This window comes from Prionailurus viverrinus, chromosome F2 (assembly GCF_022837055.1).
Source record: "Prionailurus viverrinus isolate Anna chromosome F2, UM_Priviv_1.0, whole genome shotgun sequence".
NCBI lineage: Eukaryota > Metazoa > Chordata > Mammalia > Carnivora > Felidae > Prionailurus > Prionailurus viverrinus.
In genome coordinates, this window is record NC_062578.1 from 25,054,281 (window position 1) to 25,078,139 (window position 23,859).

The 23,859-nt window shown below is 34.8% G+C and overlaps 1 protein-coding gene across 2 annotated transcripts in view; it reads left to right on the plus strand.

The window, feature by feature from the left end:
* HNF4G (hepatocyte nuclear factor 4 gamma) overlaps positions 1–23,859 on the plus strand; it is a 129,379-nt gene that overhangs the window by 47,112 nt on the left and 58,408 nt on the right. The window contains exons 2-3 of one of the 2 annotated variants that reach the window (XM_047842355.1): positions 853–1,071; positions 16,558–16,677. The gene's annotated coding sequence lies outside the window, so the exon portion shown is untranslated. The remainder of the gene's footprint in view (positions 1–852; positions 1,072–16,557; positions 16,678–23,859) is intronic. The other variant, XM_047842356.1, reaches the window with a different exon arrangement.

Here is a 23,859-nt window from a genome sequence, read left to right on the forward strand (position 1 = left end):
TTGAATAATTAATAATAATGGCTGATATTGATTATTTCAGATTTTTCAAGGTGCTTTCCATGATCTCATTTTCATTATCTCATTTAACTCACTAGCCCTCTTAAGTAAGCAGTGGAATTGTTATAATTCTCCACTTGTGCCATCCATTCTGCCTCCTTCCCTCTTCCTGTTTCCTTATTTTTCTTTCTTTCTTTTAAAGGAGAAAATTTGGTGTATGGAAAGAGCACAGAATATGAATTCAGGTATTGTGCTCCATGCTTGCTCCCATTGAATTATTTTACCATTGGGCAGATCATTTTCATTTCTTAGAATCTTGGTTTCCTAATTGGCAAAATAAGAATAATGCAGAACTATATTCCTCAAAGTTGTGAGGATTAAGGTGAAATATAGGAAAAGCAAAAAAACAAAAAAAATAACAATAAAAATAAAGGGCATATGTAATGTCCTTGTTAGGTTGTTTTAAGAGTAGCTTGGGAAAATGGAAAGAGAATATTTTGGCCTCCCTGCTTCTTAATTGATCAGTACCTGATCAAGTTATCCAACCTTCCTGAGCTTCATTTTTCTCATGTGTAAAATGAGCCTAATAATTCCTATCTTGTGAAGTTTTTAATAGAAAAAATAAAGTAGCATATATACTGTTCCTAGCAATTTTTGAAACCCAGTAGTGTATAAACTCTATTAGAAGTATTTTGTCTTCTTTCCTGCCTCTTTCCTACCTCATTTCCTCCTACTTTATTCTTCTTCCCCCACCTCAACTTGTATGGCAGAGAAGGTAGAGCACACGATTGCAAACTCTGGAGATTTAATAATTAAAACGTTTTTAACACTGAGACCTGTCTTTTTTCCAAACAGAATTGTAAGCTGCAATTGAAGAAGGAGAAGGGGATCCAAGCCCTGATGTCCCTTTTTTGAGTGAAGACCCTTCTTCTCATGCTTTGGAACCTGCATTGAATCCTGAAAACTTTTTGCAGTAGAATTTGAAAACCACTGACCTAGCCCAACCCCTCATTTTACAGATGAAGAAACTGAACTTGAGAGAAGTTGAGTGACTGGCCCACCATTGCAAAGCTGGTAAGTGGTGCACTAAGGCTAGAACTCATTGTGTTCTTACTTTACCCCATTGTTCCCCCTACGAAATGAAGGTACAGAGTGCAAATATGTGTAATTAAGATTCCTTTCTTAAGTGGCCTGGATGGCTCAGTCAGTTAAGCATCTGACTCTTATTCTTGGCTTAGGTTCTGATCTCGGGGTTATGAGTTAGAACCCCATATTGGGCTCCACACTGGGCCTGAAGCCTACTTTAAAAAAAAAGGGGGGGGGGAGGGAAAAAGGGATTCCTCTCTTGAAGGAAATTATGGTTTATTTGTGCAGATAGGATTTAGATTAAAAAGATGAAGAAATGTAAAGTAGCATGATATAGCTATGAAATGGATAAATTAGGTAAATATTTTAAGAAGAGAGGAGCATGGATGATCATTGTCTTTTGGGATGGACTCTACAAATTACATAAGGGTAGGGATTTGTTTGCTTATATTTTATTCCCAGTGCTGACAGAAATGCATAATTTCCAACAGGGCATTATTACTTATTCTTTTAAATTTTGTTTTTAACATTTATTTTTGAAGGAGAGAGAGACAGAGCGTGAGTTGGGGGTGGGGAGGGGGCGGACAGAGAGAGAGGGAGGCACAGAATCCGAAGCAGGCTGCAGGCTCTGAGCCAACGGCACAGAGCCCGATGCGGGGCTTGAACCCACGAACCGTGAGATCATGATCTAGGCCGAAGTCAGACGCTTAACCAACTGAGCCACCCAGGCACCCCTATTACTTGTTCTTTTGAATGAAATGAATGATGGCATAATGAAGTACATAATTGAATCAAATTTAGAAAAAGGTTAGGGATGTAGATAATCTACATCAGGGTGTTCAAACTGTGGGTTGCTCTTTATTACTGGGTAAAGAAGTAAGTTCAGTGGATCGTGATTTACATGTAAAAAGTTACAGAGTGTCATTATGTCAAGAAATTTTTTGGATTTATATGTGATACTGACATACATATGTTTAATTGTGTGTATACTTGGTCACAATTTGATGTATCATTTTAGGTCATGGTTAAAATGTTTGAAAAATGCTGTTTTAGACAAAGGGAATACTAAAATTTGAGGCAGGCATGTAAATGTTTTGTGGAAGAATAGTGACTTTAAGAGTTTTGTTAAATCAGAGGTGAAAAGAATAGTGAAATGAAATAAAATTTATCCAGACGAAGAGGAATCAGTTTGGTTCTGTAGCTGCTGAAGAACCGTTGGGAATCCTTTTTGCCTTCCACTATCACCACACTTCGCACTAAAAGGATTTAACCAAACTACGCTTTAGAAAGATTAATTCATCAGGAAGAGTGAATGTGATTGGAATTGGCGAGACCAGAGAGAAAACTATGTAAAAGAGGTATCACAGGATGAGGATTTGTGGCCTTGACTGGTGACAGCTAGTAGAGAAAAAGTTTCTTAGCATGACTGTGGCAGAGTGAGGTTAAAAAAAGTGAGTGGGTGATGTTGACATGGAGCCCAAATAGCAAACAATTTCTTAGAACTGAGGGGGTAAGATTAAGGAAAAACAGTAGGACAGTGGAGTCAAGACAAGATTTTTGTTAAGATGGGAAGAAGGTGAGAATCTCTGTGGTCAAGTAGGGAGACTCAATAGAGAATGCTCCTAGACATGACTAAAAATGTATCTAGAGAAGACATCAAGATTCTAGCTAAAGAGAATATATTGAAAGGAGGAGAAGTCCCTTGTTCTAAAATACCAGAGAGGGGTGCCTGGGTGGCTCAGTCTGTTGAGCCTCCGCTTTTTTATTTCTGCTCTATTCATGATCTCAAGGTTCATGAGTTCAAGCCCCACATGGGGCTCTGCATTGACCATATGGAACCTGCTTGGGATTTTTTCTCTCTGCCCCTCCTTGCTCCTGCTCTCTCTCTCGTTCTCTCTCTCTCTGAAAATAACTAAATAAACTTAAAAAAATAAAAATAAATTAACATTGCTTTCTGTAAATTGAAGGTTGGCCAGGGACAACTATTTTAATCAAGGATATGGCATTGCTTTACTAATTTTTTTTGTTACTAATAAGAGATATTTTTTAAGTGTGTGAAAACATTTTATTTGTCATGTAAGAAACATATGCTTTATTCACCCTAAATTTGTCTAAGACACTACTGTCACTTGAGAGATTACATAGTTTTGAGCATTCTCCATATTATGGGTAAGTTAGGAAGTTAGAAAGAAGGTGAGTACTGTATGAAAATTTTGGATTCCCTGTCCTTAAAAACTACTTAAAATGAATTTGATAATGATAAAACAAGTTCAGAAACCTAGAAATGTAATTACAGAGGGTTATAACATATTCATATTAGTTGAACCTTTCTTTCTGGCTTGGGTTTATCTGCCATTCATAGGAAGTTTAGAGGCTTCAAATTATAACTAATTATAATTTAAAGAGAAAGCCATTGCTTGGCTGATTTATTTAGTAAAGGAAACTAAATAATACCGCTTTGTTGTTTACTAAAGGAAAGATATGATGGCATTATAGATGTCCCATAAATGTGTGTCTGTGAGTTTACATAATTAGAGAGAGAGAGAGAGAGAGAGAGAGAGAGAGAGAGTAATGAAACTGTCTCTAGGCATGGTCAGGTACAAAGGTCCATCACTTAAGTCTCAGAACTAAATAAACATGTGAGGTTATGATTATTTTATTGAGCTTTCTTATTTTATGAGTCACTAATGGCCCTTGGATCAGTTATTTTCATGAGCACTGGCAACCTACAGCTTCAGTGAAGCTTTATTTATTTATTGTTTTTATTTTAAAGTGCCAAGAAGAAAATGCCCAGTTCCCCGTCTTATTTTTCATTTACGATAAACCATAGAAATAAAATTTTTTTTATTACAGAGAAAGAACTAAAATATATGTTAAGTGTTTATAACTGGCAATTTGCTTACGACTTTCTAATTTACTTTCAATTTCCAATGCAATTAGTTGAACTTCTGAGTTTGAGTATATGTACTGTTATCAACTTTAACGTCAGGCTCACTTATGTTGCTTTTTACACTTGTTAGGCTGAACATGCTGGCAAAATTAACAGGGTTATGTGGTTGAGCATTTGTGAGGAAATGCTGTGTAATGAAACACAATATTTTAAAATTTGTTTTTATTTTGTTCTTGCATCTACTGTAGTGTATTCATGTAATTTATATGTATTCATGTAATTTATTCATGTCATTTTTTCGAGAATTCCTTTCTGTGTAACCTTCTGTGGGAACTTGCAGGCAGAAACAGGGTCTAGAGAGAGCTCTGCATCCCACTTAGTCTTTCCAAATTTCCCAACCAGGTAAGTCCCTCACCATTCTAGTGGTGGGTAAATAAATCAATTTCACTGATTGCACCTCTCCTAGACTTGGTCGGGTAAAATAGAGGCATTTGCCAGTTTAGCTTCAAGTATCTTAACTATTTTGTGTTTTTAGATTATCCTAAAACGAAAAAGGAAACTATTTGACTTGATATGTGCATGTGTTCCCTGTGGCCAAAGCCTACCGTTAAATTTTGAAAGGATTCTTAGGTTAATTTTTTAAATCATGGACTTTTAGCATTAAAATATTTATTAAAATCACACTATGGAGAATGAGAAGTATTATCAGCTGAATCCGGTATATTTAGAATTAAATCCTTCAAGTTTCTTTATATGTATAGAAGTTGAAGAACAGTTGGTTTCTGGTGACCAAATTTGGAGTGTAAGGGCAAAGGGTATCTAATCAGAAGAGAGATACCTATTTTTCTAAGTATATAAATATTCTAAATAGGATTTATGTCCAAGTCAAATAAAACCAAAATCTAGGGTTTGTTATTCTGCTAACCCTTAGAATTTCTTTGTTTTCTTGTTATTGTACTAACCCAAAGAATTTCTTTGTATTACTATTTGCACCATTATAAAAATTACTAAAACAAATTCTCATGATTCATGACCTTACATAAATTCAAATGATCTTGAAATTCAAATGATTCTGGGGATAGAGGATAAAGACCTTATAAGGGAATTCCTGGATATGAGAGCTCTAGTAATATTTCCACAGGAATTTCTAAGGTTCTAAAACTTGTGTAGATTCCAAAATCCAAGTCTTGTAGAGTGGATTTTATAACAAATATCTTTCTTTCCGTAAAGATGGTAAAATTTATAGTAAGGTAAGAGCTACATGTTGAGTGTGGGAACAGAGTAGCCCACTCTAAAAACTAAATAAAGTGGCTTGTTCAGACTCTGGAGTCCCCAGATGAGACGGTGACCCCTGAAAATGCATTTGGTATCAGGTACATTTAGGTTAGAATCTTGTCCTTGTCAGTGGTGCGTGTCCCTGCTCAAGTTCCTGAACCGTTTTCAGTGTCAGTTTTCTCATTTATAAAACCGGGACAGTAACACATCTCAGTGTAAAATCTGGTTAGGATTAAATGAGAAAAGGGCCTCCTAAAAATGCCTGGCTCAGAACTGACCCCTCCTATCTGTTAAGCACAGTACCCGCCTTTCAAATGCAACTCTCTGAATTGCCCTGCCCAAGCTCCAACCCTTTTTAAGAGATAGATTGGCTTCTTAGATTATTCTCCTCCTTTTGCTCATGAATGAAGGCAAATGATTGTTTTACTTAAAGAAATAGAAATGATTGCCTTTAACAGTTGCTGACATATACACTAAAAAAGCTGGGGGTGGGGGTGGGGGTGGGGGTGGGTGGTGGCACTGTATTTCCTGCAAGTTAAACTTTTTATTTCTTGCATATCTTAAGAATTTTAAAATCTACGTGTTTTTTTGTTTAGTTTTATAATCCATATAGACTATCTGGATATTCTTCTACCTTTGAAAAAAGAAATTTGTGAATCTTTCATTTGTTTCTCGTTTAGGACTAATAATAACACACTGAGTATTTTACAAATGTCAGTTACAATACTAAGTGATTCACTGTATTAACATACTTTTTCCTCAGTTACATATGAGATATTATTTCATTTTTACACGTAAGGAAATTGAGGCAAAAGGAATTTAGGTACATTTCTCTGAGGTCACATAATTAATAAAGGGTAGAGCTGGGATTTGAACTTTCAGAGACTGTCTTTAGAGCCATATGCTTATCATGTCACAGTAAATAATAAGACATAAAGTCAGTCTGGAAAATAATACCAGCCTATGTCATTAATGATGTTCTGTCACTTGTTTTTAATGTTTTTTGGGGTGTGTGTGTGTGTGTGTGTGTATTGTGTAAAGAAATTGTTATGCTGTGTATAAGTATTATTTGCTGTATGAATGTTTTGTTTATTAGAAACTGGATAACAAGAGGGAATATAATAAATGTAATGGATGTGGACGTGAAGGAGCATTTTACCATAAGCTGAAAGAATTTGAAACATGTATTTTTTGAATCCCTGATGTTTAAATATTTTTTGGTGTTTGGGTAAGAATTTTCTTATTGAAAACAAATTCTGTGCAATTTAAGAACAATGTAATTTTTATTGAATGCATGCTTACTTGCCTTATAGCTCATATTTGACTTATTTATGTTATATATAAGGGACTCATTTTATTCATCAAAATAATTTTATTTTTTATTATTTTTCTAATTTTTAAAAATATTTTATTTATTTTTGAGACAGAGAGAGACATAGCATGAACAGGGGAGGGGCAGAGAGAGAGGGAGACAGAATCCGAAGCAGGCTCCAGGCTCTGAGCTGTCAGCACAGAGCCCAGTGCAAGGTTCGAACCCACGAACCGTGGATCATGATCTGAGCTGAGTTGGACGCTTAACGAATTGAGCCACCCAGGCACCCCAATCAAAATATTTTAGAAGCTTATCAAGAATTAATAACACAAAGCCTTAATAGGTAAACTAGAAAGTATCTAATGTGCAGTGAATTAAATCTGAACTTGGGCAAAATAACCTTCATTTCTTTGAGCAGGACACAAATTGATCGCCCATGTTGGAAGTGTCCAAGAGAGCAAAGCTGGAAGCTCTGGCAGAATCCTACAATATGACTGCGCTTTAATGTCCAGCTACAGGTCTTCTAGGGGATTTTCAGTTTTACATTAAAAAAAAATTTGTTCATCAGGGAAATTAAGAATGAACAATAAAGATCACATTTAAAATAAAACAAAATTCAGCTGGAGGTTAAGAAACGGTTCACCACTGTTATTTTTCTTCATATCGAAGTATGGTATCTGAGTAATATTTTACCTTATTTCTCGAACCTTGCCTGAAAATTGCTTAGCTAATCCGTAGTGCTATACATGGATAGCAGAGTAAGGAGAGTAAGTAAAGGATTCTTGGTCTCCAATTCTAATAATGACCTTGAGTGAGTAACGTCATTTCTCTGGGTCTCATTTTCTCCTCAGAGGATAGAATTAGGTTGTTAGTTTTCAAACAGTGCTCTGCCGAGTCTAACGGATCTGAAGTGCTTTAGTTTCCCACACAAGTCTGTCTTTGATATTTTACCTATTGGTTGCACACTTGATATTTGTTTAGAAGATACTTCCATAAGTAAAGATTTGAAAAGCTCCTGGACTAGATTACATCTGGAATTCCTTCCACCTTTGACGTTTTATTATCCATTTCTGCCTTTCTAATCCCTGTGCTAGAATCAGACACACAAATTACCACTGCTTTATACTCCAGCCTTTTCATGAAATGCCCATTTACCCCATTTTTACCAGTTCTACTTCTTTTTTCAAGGTCCAACTCTATGGCCGTCTCTAATGAATAGCCTTAACAAGCCAAGGAAAAACTCTCATTCTTTGGAATTTTAGTGAAGTATTTTAGTATCTTTTTTTATGAGGCACTCACCTGGTCTTCATTCTATCATGGTTATTATGTATTTGGAGAGTCGCTGTCTCTAATTCCTGTAGGGGCTAGCAAGAGTATCAGGATGAATAAAAGATAATGATGGTATGATAGTGCACTCCCTGGAGAGCACGTGTGTCACCAGGAGGGGTCAGAGCCTTAATGGGCTTCCTGGAGAGTGTCCACAGGGAAATTTAAGATCAACATTACCAAATTGTGTTTCAATAAAAAATAAAAAAAAAATAAAGAAGTACACTCGAATGTCTTATGAAAGTTTTAACTTTTTGAAATTTACACAAAAAATAAATAAATGAAAACCAAATAATGCCAGAACAACAAAAAAGTATGTGATGACCGCTTATGTATACCTCTGGACTGAGCATGCATGTGTGTCTTCCTTCCCTACCATGAATGCAATCCATTTACCTGTATCTTTGTTCACCAAAATTTAGTGAATCCTATTGGAAATGGTCAGATAGCCTTTCTATATAGGCTGGAATAAAATCATCATAGTGTAAGCTTGACTGTCAAGAGCAATATGACAATGTCCTCAAAATGATAAAATTGGAAGTAGGTCATCTTCAAAGGTAAAATCTTTTGCTCTTAACTCCAGTGTCCCCTACCTGATGCTTTGCAGTATAATGTAAATACCTTCCAGAACCAGAAGGACATTAAAGAACATTTCACAGTTTTACTGCAGTTAAGCAGAGGCAGATGGATTGGCCAGTTGCCTAGAAGAAAAAATCTCATCTGAAAATTTAGGTGGGTTTTAATGCAACCTCCTTCGGTTCATCTAAAGGAGATAATTTCTAATTAGAGCTTGTTTTTCTTTTTGTTGCTTTTCTTCAGCACCTTTGGTACTCACTAAATACCCCAGAATGCCAGAATGCTGACGAGTTTGTATTCTTTTAAACGTTGATCTGCTGGTGATCACATTTACTTATTCTCATCAAAAACAGTTTTAATTTTAGACTATCCAAACAAAATTTTAAGCACTCATATTTTCATTCTCTATATAATAGTGACAGTGTTTATATCAGATTCACACTATTGTTTCCTATTTGAAGTAATCCCCAATTAAGTTTCCATATTCTAGTTAAAGTTTTAATCTAATCCTTTATTCTGTTTATGACTAAATAACAGAGTATTCAGTAGTGACTGGGGGATCTGAACTCAGTGACCTATGAACTTAACACACACACACACAAAATAAAGTTTGAAATGCTGTGTTTATGATAAGATGATAGTGTTTCAATTATGAGGAAATCCCTATTGTTTATCATCTTACATTTTACTAAACTTAAGTATAAAATTGATTATATTTCTAAAAAAGTATTGTTTTATTAAAATATTCATTCATCTGTTTCAAATAGTTTGAATAAAATTTTCCTAATTTTATTTTAATAAATCAGCCAAGTGCAGTTCACATTTTCTTTCCAGCACAAATGAAATTCTTTAAGTGGTTTTCATGGTTTAGAGCTCCCTGCACCACTCAGTACCTTTTCTTTTTAACAGTCCCATTAACAAAGTAGGCAGAGATGCTCTCTCATTAATAAAGAAGAATAATCCACCTATTCTGCCCAGGGAAATTCCCACTGGAGCAGGGCCCCTCCCTTCACAGACTGCTACAGTCCTGACTCCTTTCCTCAGCCTTTGTTACACTGCCCCCTGCATCTCACCAAGTGGCCTCACAGTGTATATTGTTCAGGTTGCTCATCTGTTTTTTTCTCCCTAAAAATGTGTACAGTCTGTGCAGCTTTTCACTGAAGTTCAGTATCATTGATCGAAAGTTGGGTTTATTCAGTGATAAGTCTACTCTCTCTAAATCTAAGGAAAAAGATAATATATAAACAAAGTAGATAATATTTTTAAACTCAATTTGCAATAGCTCAATATTTGCAAATAAATCACCGTGATTCATCACTGTAAGAGAAAGAATAAGAACCACATAATCATCTCAATAGAACCAAAAAAAAAAAGCATTTGAAAAAGTTTGACAAATATTATCTACCTTGCTTAAATATTATCTTTTCCCTTGAAAATTTATCACAATAACGTCCATTACAGGATTAAACAGGCTAAGATCTTATTGCATATTATTAGTTATAGTTGTTTAGAACTATTATCCCTATGTCACTACGCTTGGTCAATAGTAACTAACCGCATTGATAAAAGAATAACCAATGTAACACAACTTTCTATACAGATGACCCTTTCATATGAAATACCTCATTGGATTATATCTACCCTAGTATTCGTAGTTGTAGTAGTAGTAATAGCAGCAGTAGTAGTATTATTATATATATATTATTAAAGATTCAAAAATAAAGTTGGGGCACCTGGGTGGCTTAGTTGGTTAAGCATCTGACTCTTATTTCAGTCAGGTCATGATCTCCTCGTGAGTTCGAGCCCTGCACTGGGCTCTGCGCTGACAGCACAGAGCCTGCTTGGGATTCTTTCTCTCCCTCTCTGTCCCGCTTGTGCATGCATATATGCTCCCTCTCTCAAAACCTGTAAACCTACTTTGTTGAGGGTTTTTCTCATGCATGGATGTTGAACTTTGTCAAATGCTTTTTTTTTTTTTGCTTCTATGGAGATGATTATATGGTTCTTATTCTTTCTCTTACAGTGATGCATCATGGTGATTTGCGAATATTGATCCACCCTAGCAAGCCAGGAATAAATCCCACTTGATCGTGGTGAATGATTCTTTTAATGTGTGGAGTCTGTTTGTTAGTATTTTGTTGAAGTTTTTGCACCTGTGCTCATCAAGGATATTGGCCTATAGTTCTCTTTTTTTAGTGGTATGTTCATCTCATCTTGGTATCAGGGTAATGCTGGCCTTACTGAATAAATTTGGAAGTTTCCCTTCCTTTCTATTTTTTTGGAATAGTTTGAGAAGAATAGGTGTTAACTCTTCTTTAAATGTTTGGTATGATTTGCCGTCTGGTCCTGAACTTTTGTTTGTTAGGAGTTTTCTGATTACTGATTGAATTTCTTCACTGGTTATTGGCCTGTTAAAATTTTCAGTTTCTTCCTGTTATGATCTTGGTTATTTATATGTTTCTAGGAATGTATCCATTTCTTCCAGGTTGTCCAATTTGTTGGCATATAGTTTTTCATAATATTTTCTTATAATTCTTTGTAATCTGTGGTATTGGTTGTTATTTCTCCTCCCTCATTTGTGATTTTATTTATTTGAGTCCTTTCTCTTTTTTTTCTTGGTAAGTCTTGCTAGAAGTTTATCAATTTTATTGATTTTTTTCAGAGCCAGCTCCTGGTTTCATTGATCTGTTTTATTGTGTGTATTTTTTTTTTTTTAATTTCTACATCATTTATTTCTGTTCTAAACTTTATCATTTCTTTCCTTCTGCTAGTTTTAGGTTTTGGTTGTTGTTCTTTTTGTGGCTCCTTTAGGTGTAAAGTTAGGTTGTTTATTTAAGATTTTTCTTGCTTCTTGAGATAGACCTGTATGGCTATAAACTTCCCTCTTGCAAATGCTTTTGCTGCATCGCAAAAGTTTTGGACCGTTGTATTTTCATTTTCATTTGTTTACATGTACTTTTTTATTGCTTCTTTGATTTCCTGGCTGACCCATTCATTGTTTAGTAGCATGTTATTTAACCTCCATGTATGTGTGGTCTTTCCAGATTTTTTCTTGTTGTTGACTTCTAGTTTCATAGCACTGCGGTCAGAAACGATGCATGATATGACTTCAGTTATTTTAAATTTTTTGAGGCTCCTTTTGTGGGCTAATATGTGATGAGTTCTGGAGACTGTTCCGTGTGCACTTGAAAAGAATGTGTATTCTACTGTTTTAGGATGAAATGTTCCAAATATATCCTTCTGTTTCAGTTCATCATTCAAAGCCACTGTTTCCTTGTTGATTTTGTTTAGATGATCTGTCCTTTTTGTAAGTGGGATGTTAAAATCTCCTACTATTGGGGCGCCTGGGTGGCTCAGTCGGTTAAGCATCCGACTTAGTCTCAGGTCATGATCTCAGGGAGGGTTCATGAGTTCGAGCTCCACATAGGGCTCTGTGCTGACAGCTCAGAGCCTGGAACCTGCTTCAGGTTCTGTGTCTCCCTCTCTCTCTGCCCCTCCCCTGCTCGTGCTCTGTCTCCCTCTCTCTCAAAAATAAACAAACATTAAAAAAATTTTTTCAAATAAAGTCTATTGTATTATTATTGTATTATTATTGATTAGTTCCTTTTTTGTTTATTATTAATTGTTTTATGTATTTGGGTGCTTCTGTGTTGGGTGCACAAGTATTTACAATTGTTATATCAGAAAATGCTCTCAGGTAATGATAAGTGAAAAGAGCAGGATATACAAATATATAATGCATATTATCACAATTATGGAAACATACCTCTGAGTCCTGAGCCTGAAATGCTCCAGTATGCAAAGCATCCACTCATCTCAGGGCTTTTTCTGGAATTCTCTTGGTCCACTTCTTTGCTCGGCTGCTCCTCCTTCAGGTTCCAGATTAAATGTTACTTTCTCAGGAAAGCATTTGCTGGTCCTCAGGGTCACTTCAGACTGGGTATGCTCCCTCTCCAGTTACATATTTTCATAACACTTAAATTTTCCTTCATCACACTTATGATTACAGTTAATCACCTTGTACTATCTTTTGAATATCTGGCTTCCTCAATAGACTGTAAGTTTCATTTGAGTAATAACTATGTCAGCCTTATTTGCTCAAAAGCCTGGCATAGAATATGGGACATAGAATGAATTCAGTAAACACTTGTTGAAGAAATGAATGAATGAATGAATGAATGAGTGAATGCAAGGCACTGTGCTAAGAACTTTTCACGTAATCTTTTTGAGACCCCACAAAAAACTTAACGGAGTAGGGAACATCTTTATCACATTTTATGGATATTGTATAACTAAATCTAAGAGAAAATTGTCCAGTTATATAGCAAGTAAGTGGACAGCCTAAATTTAAACGCTGATATTTTGGAATGTAGTGCCCAAGCTCTTAGACATTGATTGTGTAAAAGTGGTTGCACTGAAATTTTTAAAATTTCCATTTGAAATTCTATGTAAAATTTAAGACTGCAGAACAAGAAGCCACATTACATCTTTGTCATAGAAAGTCTTAATTAAGGTTTTGAGCTGGTATTTTTTATATATATATATTATATATATTATATATATATATAATATATATATATTATATATATAATATATATATAATATATATATATTATATATATAATAAATATATATATATTATATATATAGATACCTTTTACTTTTCCCAATATTTTCTCTCCCAGACACTGTTAGCAATCAAATTTGTAGCATCCAGTTTTAGAGATACATGTTTTATTTATTACAAGCATTAGTATTTAAGATAAACCTGGTTTTCAAAAGTTAGTTTTGATTCTGAAACCTATCAAGGCAACATAATTTAAACTTTATTTCTATAGTTTCCCCATATTTTTTCTTTTGACTTCCCTTCCTATGATTGTATCTTGATTGTCCCTGATCTTTAAGTAGGTACAAATGAGCAAGGATTCTGAATAACAGCAAGTTCAGGCCACCCCAGTTTGTTAAATACTTTTAACAGGAAATGGTCGATTATTTTGGGATATGGCATTTGATGGGCATGGAGTTAGGTCATGCTACCTACACACAGAACCTGAAGATTGTCACAGCTGTTGGCTCCATATAAGTTGGCTACAGCAGCCTATTATTCATTAGGTCCAAAAAATCAGATATGAATCCTAAGTGATTATACAGGGCCTTGTCTTACATATGTCTCACCAGTCTTGAGTGAATGGATGAATGAATGAACAGCCCCCACCTTAACTGGATTCTGAATTTCCAACTATTGTTTCTTGACAATCACATTGGACTTCTTGACCCTGCGTTTATAAATGAACCTGATTGTTCTTCCTGTGTGCATTTTTCTTAAAGATCAGCCTTTGCCAAAATATTTCCTCTTAAGCTCTCCACATGTCTTAAAGTATAACTTTCATTGTCTCTCTTGAAGGGACCCCAGCGTAACTTCTTTTTGAACATTGACAGTAATTTTGATATATTTTAATAACTGGATTTAATTAACCGGATTTGGCTTTCCTTTTTTCCTTCATTGATCATATGCATGTTGAATGTGTATTATCTGCAAAGAAGTGAGCTAAGTCTTGAGAGAGAAGACAAAATACGCTTAAACAATTTGCTAATGTTTCATTTGCAAAATCAGTCTGTATCTTTATAGATGGAACCTGGCGAACTTCAAGCAAATAACAAACAAAATTTTAAAACCGTTTCTAGGCTTAAAATTTCAATGTTGATTTTGAAAATTCACTCTACAAACATCAATTCAAAAACTGAGTAATTTAAAAATCTCACTTAACATCTCAACAATTTAAAGTATGATAAAACTAGTAACCCATTTGTTTGTTTACTCACTTTTTTCTGAATGATGTCAATGCTTTAAAACTTATTTTCAAAATCTTTAATTTCCTTCATGTTTATCTTGGGGCAGACTCCATTTGCCAACTCACAGACAGGCTGTTCTTTCACATGTAATTGTATGTATGGATCAGCCATTCTTTTTATATATTATAATATATATAATATACAATATATAAAAATATATAATAGTATAATATAAGATAATGTACTCAATAATAAAATGTATATTATAATATATTATAATATTTTATACATATATATCCTGTTCTTGGCTCCAGGACTTGCCACATTGAAGACTTCCATGATAGATGTATATTTGGTCATTATTTTATCTTTTGATTTATATACATATTTGCTCAAAAAACCTTTAATGCCTTCTGATCATTCGTGGAAACAAGTCTGAAAATTTCTGCCTAGTTCTCTCTAAACCTCCATAATATAGTCCTACTCTAAAAGTCCAATGACATTTCTCACACACTCTTTAAAATATCCATCACTTGCTTTGCTTTTACCACAAAAGTCTCTTTTTTTCACCAAGCAAAATTTGCTCATTTTGTAAAGCCTCGCTTGGACCTGATATCATTGATCCTTGTCATCTTCAATTATGAATCATCCTCTGAATGTCAGAAGCAACTAGAGTTAGAATAATGTGATTGCCCAGTTATTCATGCTAATTATTCTTAACAGTTCTCTCTACAAATAGGTTAAGACTCGTTGAGAGCAGAAACTGTGTTTTATATCTTTATGTCCTCAGACCCTAGCACAATGGTATTCTTTACCATTAAGGGCCCCTTAATAGGGAGTTTAGAAATTGCTTCTGTTATATATAATTTGACCAAAGTGAACATCTGGACATTCTAAACCACAAGCTTAGAATCATGCAATCTCAGAACTTTTAAGCATTACGGCTCTTAAAGATTAATATACCAAATTCTTCATTTTACAGATAAAACTGAGATTTAAATGGGGACAATATGGATCAGCCATTCCTGATAGATTTTATCTCAGTGTCTTTGATATCCTTTCTCACTCTGTATCCTCAAACTTTAAGTGGAAAACATGTGTTGTGATGTTTTTGGTCTATTAAAAATATTAAAAGACAGTGTCTCATGCATGATTTGGTCAGAAAAGCAGAAATCACTTTAGGAATTTGAAGCAGGAAGGGATTAAATTGAAAAAACAAAGTGCTCACAACACAATTGGAAAGCCTAGAGAAACAAAATTCAGGAAGGAAAGCTATTAGCTTTCAGGTTCACAGCTAACTTTGGAGTCAGGGAGCTGCCATCATGGATCAAACTATCTCCAACATCAAAGGTGGCTGAGTTCCAGGAAAACAACACAGGCCATTAGAGAAACTTCTATATGGTGAAGCCCAAGCATTTATTTACCTCCTACTGCTGCATGAGCAACAGCTTCTGCATTTCTTCCACCTCTAAATGGCAGAAAAAAGAAATGTATTCTTATGTTTGCGTCTTAATTTTCTATTTGGCACCTTTCCACGCACCTCAGTAGCTTACAAATGATGAACCTGAACAATAATTGATGTTTATAATAATAGAACTGTTAGTGCCGAAAGGAACTAGAAGTGCATTGAACTCATCTTCTCATTTAAAAGGTCAAAGTCACATATCATTGGGGTTAGAGAGCCAACTTTTTAAAACCTACCTCCTTGGCTAGACATGGAGGGTTTTCCACCTCACGTCGCTCTGAACCTCCCCCTTGCTCTATGCTTATGGTCCATTTAATTTTATGACCTTCTGATTTAATGAGATAAGTACTTCTTATGCCTAATTATTTATTGCTAAGATCATGTTTTAGTTTTATAAGACACACTTCAAAAATTGTTACTTGATCTTTGTCACGTAAATACATACTAAAAAGGAGTTAAGACTGCTCATTGCTGTTCCAAGATGAAATCACCGTTCTACCTGATGACTTACAAACGGGAAAGTTGACCAATAAATCTAGTTAATCAGATCTCTCAATATTGTGAATGATCCTCCTGGTAGCCAGACATTATAAGTCTATTGTGGCCACTTCTCATTTTTACTTGTTGTTCTGGATGGAACTTGCTGTGGCACTAGGGCTTTCTTAAGAATAAACCATTCCAAAATCACACTGTTATTATATGTTGCTTTGTCCTCAGGCTTTCTAGTATTCCTTTTGGGCTATTGGTCTTTCAACATGCAGTTAGGGGATTAAAGTAAATCATTTAATCCATGCAGCATGTCACTCAATAGTATACTTTTGGAAATTGTTTCCACAGGAGCACCAGTGAAAGCAGCCAGTCTGAGATATTGACACTATAGAAAAAACTGACAGCTTACTCCTTGTATTGATTCTGCTCTTCCCTACAAATATAGACTCCGTTCCCTACCACAGCCTTGTAAGTGGTGACTGCTGAGGTTTCTAAATTGCTTTGTAAATTATTTATTATTTGACACCTTGTAAAGACCTCTTTTCTTCTTGTCTGACTTGCTTGTGATTTCTAAGGTCTCATATATATTGAAAGGTCTCAGTGTATACTGACCATACCTTCTTATAGAATGATTTTTCTTATTATCTTATATTGGAAATGTGACTTTTTCTACCATATTATGATCATACCTTTTGTCATTCTTATTTCTGATGCATTGTCTACACACTGTCATAAATGCTTATATACATATGTTCCCAACTGAGCACTAGACAGGCTGGCCAATTTGAAGCCTGGAATTGGGCCATTAACGCATTTTCAAATTTAAAAAGTTTTAAGTATTTGAAGACTGTTTATTTAATAATGGAGGAAACAGCTTTCATTAATAAAAATTATTTACCAGATCAGATACATATATTTAATTCACTTGCACTGATGTAGTAGAGTCAGTGTTCTGAAAAAATTTGCAAATGTTTTTTCAACAATTATTCTCTTCTTAGATTTTCTTTTGTGATTTTGTGAACCATAAAATTTTTAATGTTCGTAACTTAGATCATAAAAAACAGAGATTTGTGTCGAGTAATCAGAGCAATTTGAAGATTGACTGCCTACCTACAGCTTCATGAAACCACCTGTATACATATAAATATACTCAACAGAAAAAGGTCTGTGCTTAATAACATGAGTTTGTCCCTCCCTTTCCCCCTGGCTTTCTACATTGGTCCACTCAGGACCACTATACACTTTGTGAATTAGGGCTGGAGTTCTTGCAGCATCCCTTATAGTTTGGAAATTCGAGAAACTTTTTGTGCCATCCATTCCTCAAAATTCATATGATTATATCTGAGGAGTATGGACTTTTCAATGTCATCTCCACCATTTATGAGCTTCTGTGACTTGAGGAAAGTAATTTAGTCTTCATAAAAATAGCTTCTTCTATAAAATGAAATGACAATAATAATATTAATAGTAACTACCCAAAGGGCTGTTGGAAGAATAAATGTGATGATGTAGAGTTTTAGCACAAGCACATATTAGTTATCTGTAATGGTTATGACATAAAACTGGAATATAATTTTTGCTAAAGAATTTAATTTTATGACTGTTTTAAATATAATACCAATAGATCTTGGTGAAAATCAAGAAAACATGCAGTGAATAATGGTACGTGAAAACCATAGCCTCTTTTAGGAAATTTTTTCTAATTATAGAAATTTAAGGAACATGGAAACATACTTCTAAGATCACTGTAATTCTTAATGAGACTGGGAATATAAATCTGTTAGAAGACAAAGGTTTATATTCATTATGAAGATTTAAAAGCAGAGGAAGCCAGCTACTTCCACACAGACTACTGTGGGCAAGAGAAAGCACAGGAAGAGCAAAGCTGAAAACCAGCAAGCATCTTTGGAAAATGAGGCCATTGTAGCCATACGTGTCACTCCCGTTTCAATGATTTCCTTTCCAGGCAGTGTGCTGATTTTCTTGTCCACTGCTTTGTGCCAACATATATTGTTATGACCTTGTTTCGTTCTTTCCCTGCATACTGAATGCAAATGCTTTTAAAAGGAGTTGTCTATACCTATTTTCATTCTCCATTTCTGGCTTGGGATACTGTTCGTAAAATTATTTCAATGTTTCAAGGTCTAGCTAAAGTGCCACCTTCCCTATAATCTGTCCCTATGGTTTCCACCCACTTGTTTCTTTTCTTTCTAAAGTCTTTCAGCCTTGATAGTATGAACCACCCTAACTATTATCTGAGATTAGATACCATTCTATTTGGTTAAATATTTATTTCTTGTGAAACTGTTTTCCAGCTAGAAACATGTAAGGCAAAGAAGATTCTTTTATAGTCCCTGCAGTAGATACATAAGGAAAGATTAAAAGGAGAACAGAAAAGCTGTTTAAAGCAGAGAGTATTTTCAGATAAAATGCACATTCTATCACTAAATTGGAGCTTTCTAGTAATCCTGTATATTGTGCAACATTTTACATATATATCTTCCTGTCACCTAATGATAACTGACTTTACCAGACTACTTCTTAGATGACATGAAGCTTTCACATAATTTATTTCATTTATTTTTCAAAACAATTTTCTGAGATGAGCCTCATCCTCATTTCATAGAGAAGAACCAAAGACCATAAGAGGTTATGTGATTTGTTCTGAGTTGCAGTGAAGTTCACTGCTTTTCTGTCCATCCCAGCTGATCTCACAGAGTGGCTCCTTCATCCCCACGGTAACCAAATGAGGAAGGCCAGAAAGACATTGTATGGCTTTGATTGGTAAGCAATGAGGCTGATTTCTCTTGAGAAAACGTGAGAGGATGAATACCCATTTTGAGCAGTCTCTGCCTGTTCTTTTTTGGATATAGCAGAGGAAGGACGGGCAATTCTCTGAACAGGATTGGTTTGACACAAAAAACAGGTGGCAGCCTGCAGACTTACTGTCTGCAAGAGATGTGTGATGGAAGAGAGTTAGGAGACGATTAAATATATATATATATATATATATATATATATATATATACATACATATACATATATATACACATCCACATATGTGCATAATATATATGTATGAACAATAAAATATTAAAATATATGTGAAAACATGTATATCTGTCTATATTTCTATTGTTAAAAATAAACTGAAACATATAAAAATTTTAAGAGTTTATTTGAGCAAAAATCAACTCTTTGCTACCAATTTCTTTAAGCCTGATTATGTTTTTATTATGATTCATTTCCAAAAGAAATTTAAACATTTGTCCCAAGTTACTAGGAGGATGTATTCTCTTATTTCCTCTGTTGCTACATTTCCTACTTCAAGCAAGCTTGCAGACATAGACATCAATGCCAAATAATAGAATGACCACCCTCACTATATTAATATTTTTTCAAGGTGAGTCTTCTGAGCAGCATCCCATTGATAATTAAGTTATAATGTTTAGTAGGGTTACTAACCAAATGATTATAAGCTTTGAGTTCATTCATGAAAATTCATTGAGTCCATACTTTATTGAAAAAAAATGTGGGCAAGTCTGAGTTGTATCAAACATTAAACCTTTCTGCAAAAACCAGAGTACAATGAGGCTGTGAACATGTATTTAGTAAGTTAACAGCATGAAATAAATGATATAATAAAGTCAGACAGTGTTTTTGCAGGGAGTGAGGAAAAAGCGTTCCCTGTCCTTCTAGCACGCATGCACACACACACACACACACACACACACACACACACTCACACACACGGCTGACAATGTAGGAGACTAAGGAAAAATCATGTGGTGATAAGTGAAAATTTAAGTCATTTTTATTGTCTAAAATAATGAGACAAACACTAATAGGGTTTTTATTATAGTTGCATAAATTGGGCTTTAAATTTGTGACCATTGAGAATACTGCTACTGACTGGAGATTGAATTTGTTTTTATTGAATGTAATAAATAAAGACTGTACATTCAAATATCATGAATCATGTGTATTTAGAAATGGTTTTATCAAGTGCAGGTACTATAACTTATTAATCCTTGAAATGATTGCCTAGATTAGTGCCTAGCACATAAAAAGTGGTCTTTAACTTTTTTTTTTTTTTGAGTAAACAAATGATGGTAAAATGTAGTCATTGAAAAGGCCAAATTTGAGATAATGTCATTAACTTAGCATATGTAGAAATAAGCATGCACTCAAACGCAAAATCATAGAAAGATGTTTTAGTTTAACAATAAACATCTACCTTAAGGTGACAATAGCCATTTCTATTTAAACTGATTGTAAATTATGCCCCGCCAGGTGTGCACAAGGTAATTGTTTTGGTGGTGTGGAAACTACATATTTTCATGAAGTTGGGTCTCCGTCAGTGAATAATTGTGATCCAATAGTAAGCTAGTATATGTCATCAAATAACAAAAATTGAAGACAGACTGAGTTGAGTATCATAGAAGAGGGAGAAAAGGCAGTGATTTGGGGGCAAAATGGATTTGTGCTCATTTTACTCATGCTTGTGCGACTCACAGAGATGATATTTTTAAGATTTAAAGATTAAGCCGCGTCCTCCTACCCCTCTCATCTTCTTCTTCTTTGAAATCAACAATAGTATTTCATATCACACAAAGTCATATGGAAAACTCTAATATAATTGTCATGTCTCTGATCTCCATTTGTAATATCCCCATGTTGTGGCATTCACTATTACCGCTTTTATTACAGTTGTTAAGAATAGGAAGTTATTGTTAAAGAGAACTTTGTGGTACTAACCATTAATATTAGTGTAGACCTCAGAATTCACCATACTCAGAAGCTGGCAGGTCCCTGAGCATGCTGTCACTTTGGAATTCGTATAAAGCAAGTATAACTTACATAAAGACAGAGCACTTCACATTTTTCATAATAAAATAATTAATATATACAAATGTATTGCATATATAGTATAAAGAATAATACTAAAATAGGCTTGGGATAACAACTTCCCTACTTAAGAAATAGAACATTATCGGGACGCCTGGGTGGCTTAATCGGTTAAGCATCTGACTCTTGGATTTGGCTCAGGTCATGATCTCCTGGTTCATGAGTTCTAGCCCCTGTCATGCTCTGCGCTGACAGCCTGGAGCCTACTTGGGATTCTGTCTCTCTCTCCATCCCTCCCTCTCTCCCTCTCTCTCTCTCAAAATAAATAAGTAAAACTTAAAAAAAATTATCTTTAAAAAAAGAAATAGAACATTTTCAATATTTTTATATTTCCCTCTTTACCCTTTTTATTTATCAATTGCATATCCCATACCTCCTCAACAAAACATTTGAATTTTGTGAACTCTTGTGTTTATATTTATAGATATGTACTTATTAATAATTTATAATTTACAAACATACAAAATACCCATGGGAAAATGAACATAATATCAAAACGAACATGTAAAATCTGTTACTTCTTCAAAAATAATTTTATATTTATATCCAATATTAATATCATTAGTGACAATGCAGAAAATGTGGAAGGTATGGAAAATCATTCACAAGATAAAACTAAATTTACAATAAAATGTACTTCTTAAAGGTAGTTATTTTTAAAAATATTATTCTAATAACTTAACTATTAGCCTTTATTCTTTTGCTTTGTGTCATGAACTCTACTTGACACTGGCAGGGTTCTAGAAGCTTCCTGAATGTATCTTAAAATCCTAATTTATTTTCAACTTTGTGGATGTTACTTTACCTTCACGACACTTGAGATGTTTTTTTTTTTTTTTAATTTTTTTTTCAACGTTTATTTATTTTTGGGACAGAGAGAGACAGAGCATGAACGGGGGAAGGGCAGAGAGAGAGGGAGACACAGAATCGGAAACAGGCTCCAGGCTCTGAGCCATCAGCCCAGAGCCCGACGCGGGGCTCGAACACACGGACCGTGAGATCGTGACCTGGCTGAAGTCGGACGCTTAACCGACTGCGCCACCCAGGCGCCCCGAGATGTTTTTATTTATGCTCCCTGCAGCCTTCAACTATTAGCCAGTCACAAAAAAAGTTCACTTTTACTATAGATTCTCTTAGCTTCCTAATTATTTTGGGCAGCCTGCACCAGAATTCTCCATCGCTTAATGTTAGGAGGAAATTTATTCTCAAAGAATCCTGCTATTACCATTTACTTTATAAAGAGGGGGAACTTCCCCTGCAAGTTTCAAAAACATTTAACTGGTTGTCATGAAAGAGTTCCTATAACATTTGGCTTTTGTTTCACAAAAATCAACAGGACTTAATGTTACTGCAATCAGAGAAGTGGAGAAAAGATACAGGAAACATAGGAACAGTGTCATGTGGAAATTATACTACAATGGAGCAACATCAAATATATCATTGCTGCAGGTGTAAGTGACCTGAAAATAAGTATAGAAAAAGTTTGCTTGTCTCAGATAATCAGCATAATATTTTGTGACTATGAGAATTGCAGAGAAAATCACAAGCAGTGTCTACCAGATTTTGACATGTTATCATATCAATCAAGTACAAATTTTGTTGTAGAAAGTACATGTCCATTGGGGCACCTGAGTGGCTTGGTTGGTTAAGCGTCCAACTTCGGCTTAGGTCATGATCTCACAGTTCGTGAGTTAGGACCCCACGTCGGACTCTGTGCTCTGACAGCTCAGAGGCTGGAGCCTGCTTTGGATTCTGTGACTCCCCCTCTCTCTCTGCCCCTCCCCTGCTTATGCTCTGTCTCTCAATAAATAAATAAATGTTAAAAACATTTTTAAAAAAGTACATGTCCTCAGTTCCAATAACCTCTCATTAAAATAGCCTTGTTAAATTGAGTCCACAGCCCTTTGCTTGCTCACCACTAGATTTGACTGGGTTTGATTGGGTATATAAATGCTGTGTAGATGAGAAGGTTTAATGACTGAGAATCAGAGCTGTGTATTTGTATTTAAATATACATTAAAGCTATCCAAAGTTCCTGAGGTACATACAAGAGCTGTTTTAAAACAAAATCTGTTCTCTCTATTGGCAGAAAGAAATGCTTTGTGTGTTTGTGTGTCACTAAAACATATTTAACTAAAAAAGTTAATAAAGGCAGAGGACATCACATCTGATTCGTTATAGAAGGAAGTCCTAACTGCTGGACATAATAGAAAAATTAAAAGAGGTGTAAATCTCAGTAAATAACATAACTAATACATATCACTGAGGCAAAGATAGCATTGTTTCCTATAGCTATTAAAAAGGAACACATCATTATAAATTCAGGGCAGAAAATCTTTATTTCATCTTAATTCCTATTATCACATATATTTTCCTTCTGGTTGCTCACTGATCTTTCCTAGATATTTTTGTTTTCATTACAGAACTGAAAGGCTCTCTCCAAATACTTTCATGTTTTTACCTTTTGTTCCTCTGTTTGAATTTATTCATAGGATTCTTTAGAAATTATTCTTTTATTCTTTTTAAATGTTAGTTTATTTATTTTGAGAAAGAGTAAGCACAAGTGGAGGAGGGAGGGATGGATGGAGAGAGAGAGGAGAGAAAGAGAGAGAGAGAGAGAGAGAGAGAGAGAGAGAGAGAATTTTAAGCTATCAGTGCAGAGCCTGACGCAGGGCTGGATTACATAAAACATGAATCCTGACCTGAGCTGAAATCAAGAAGTCAGACGCTTAACTGACTGAA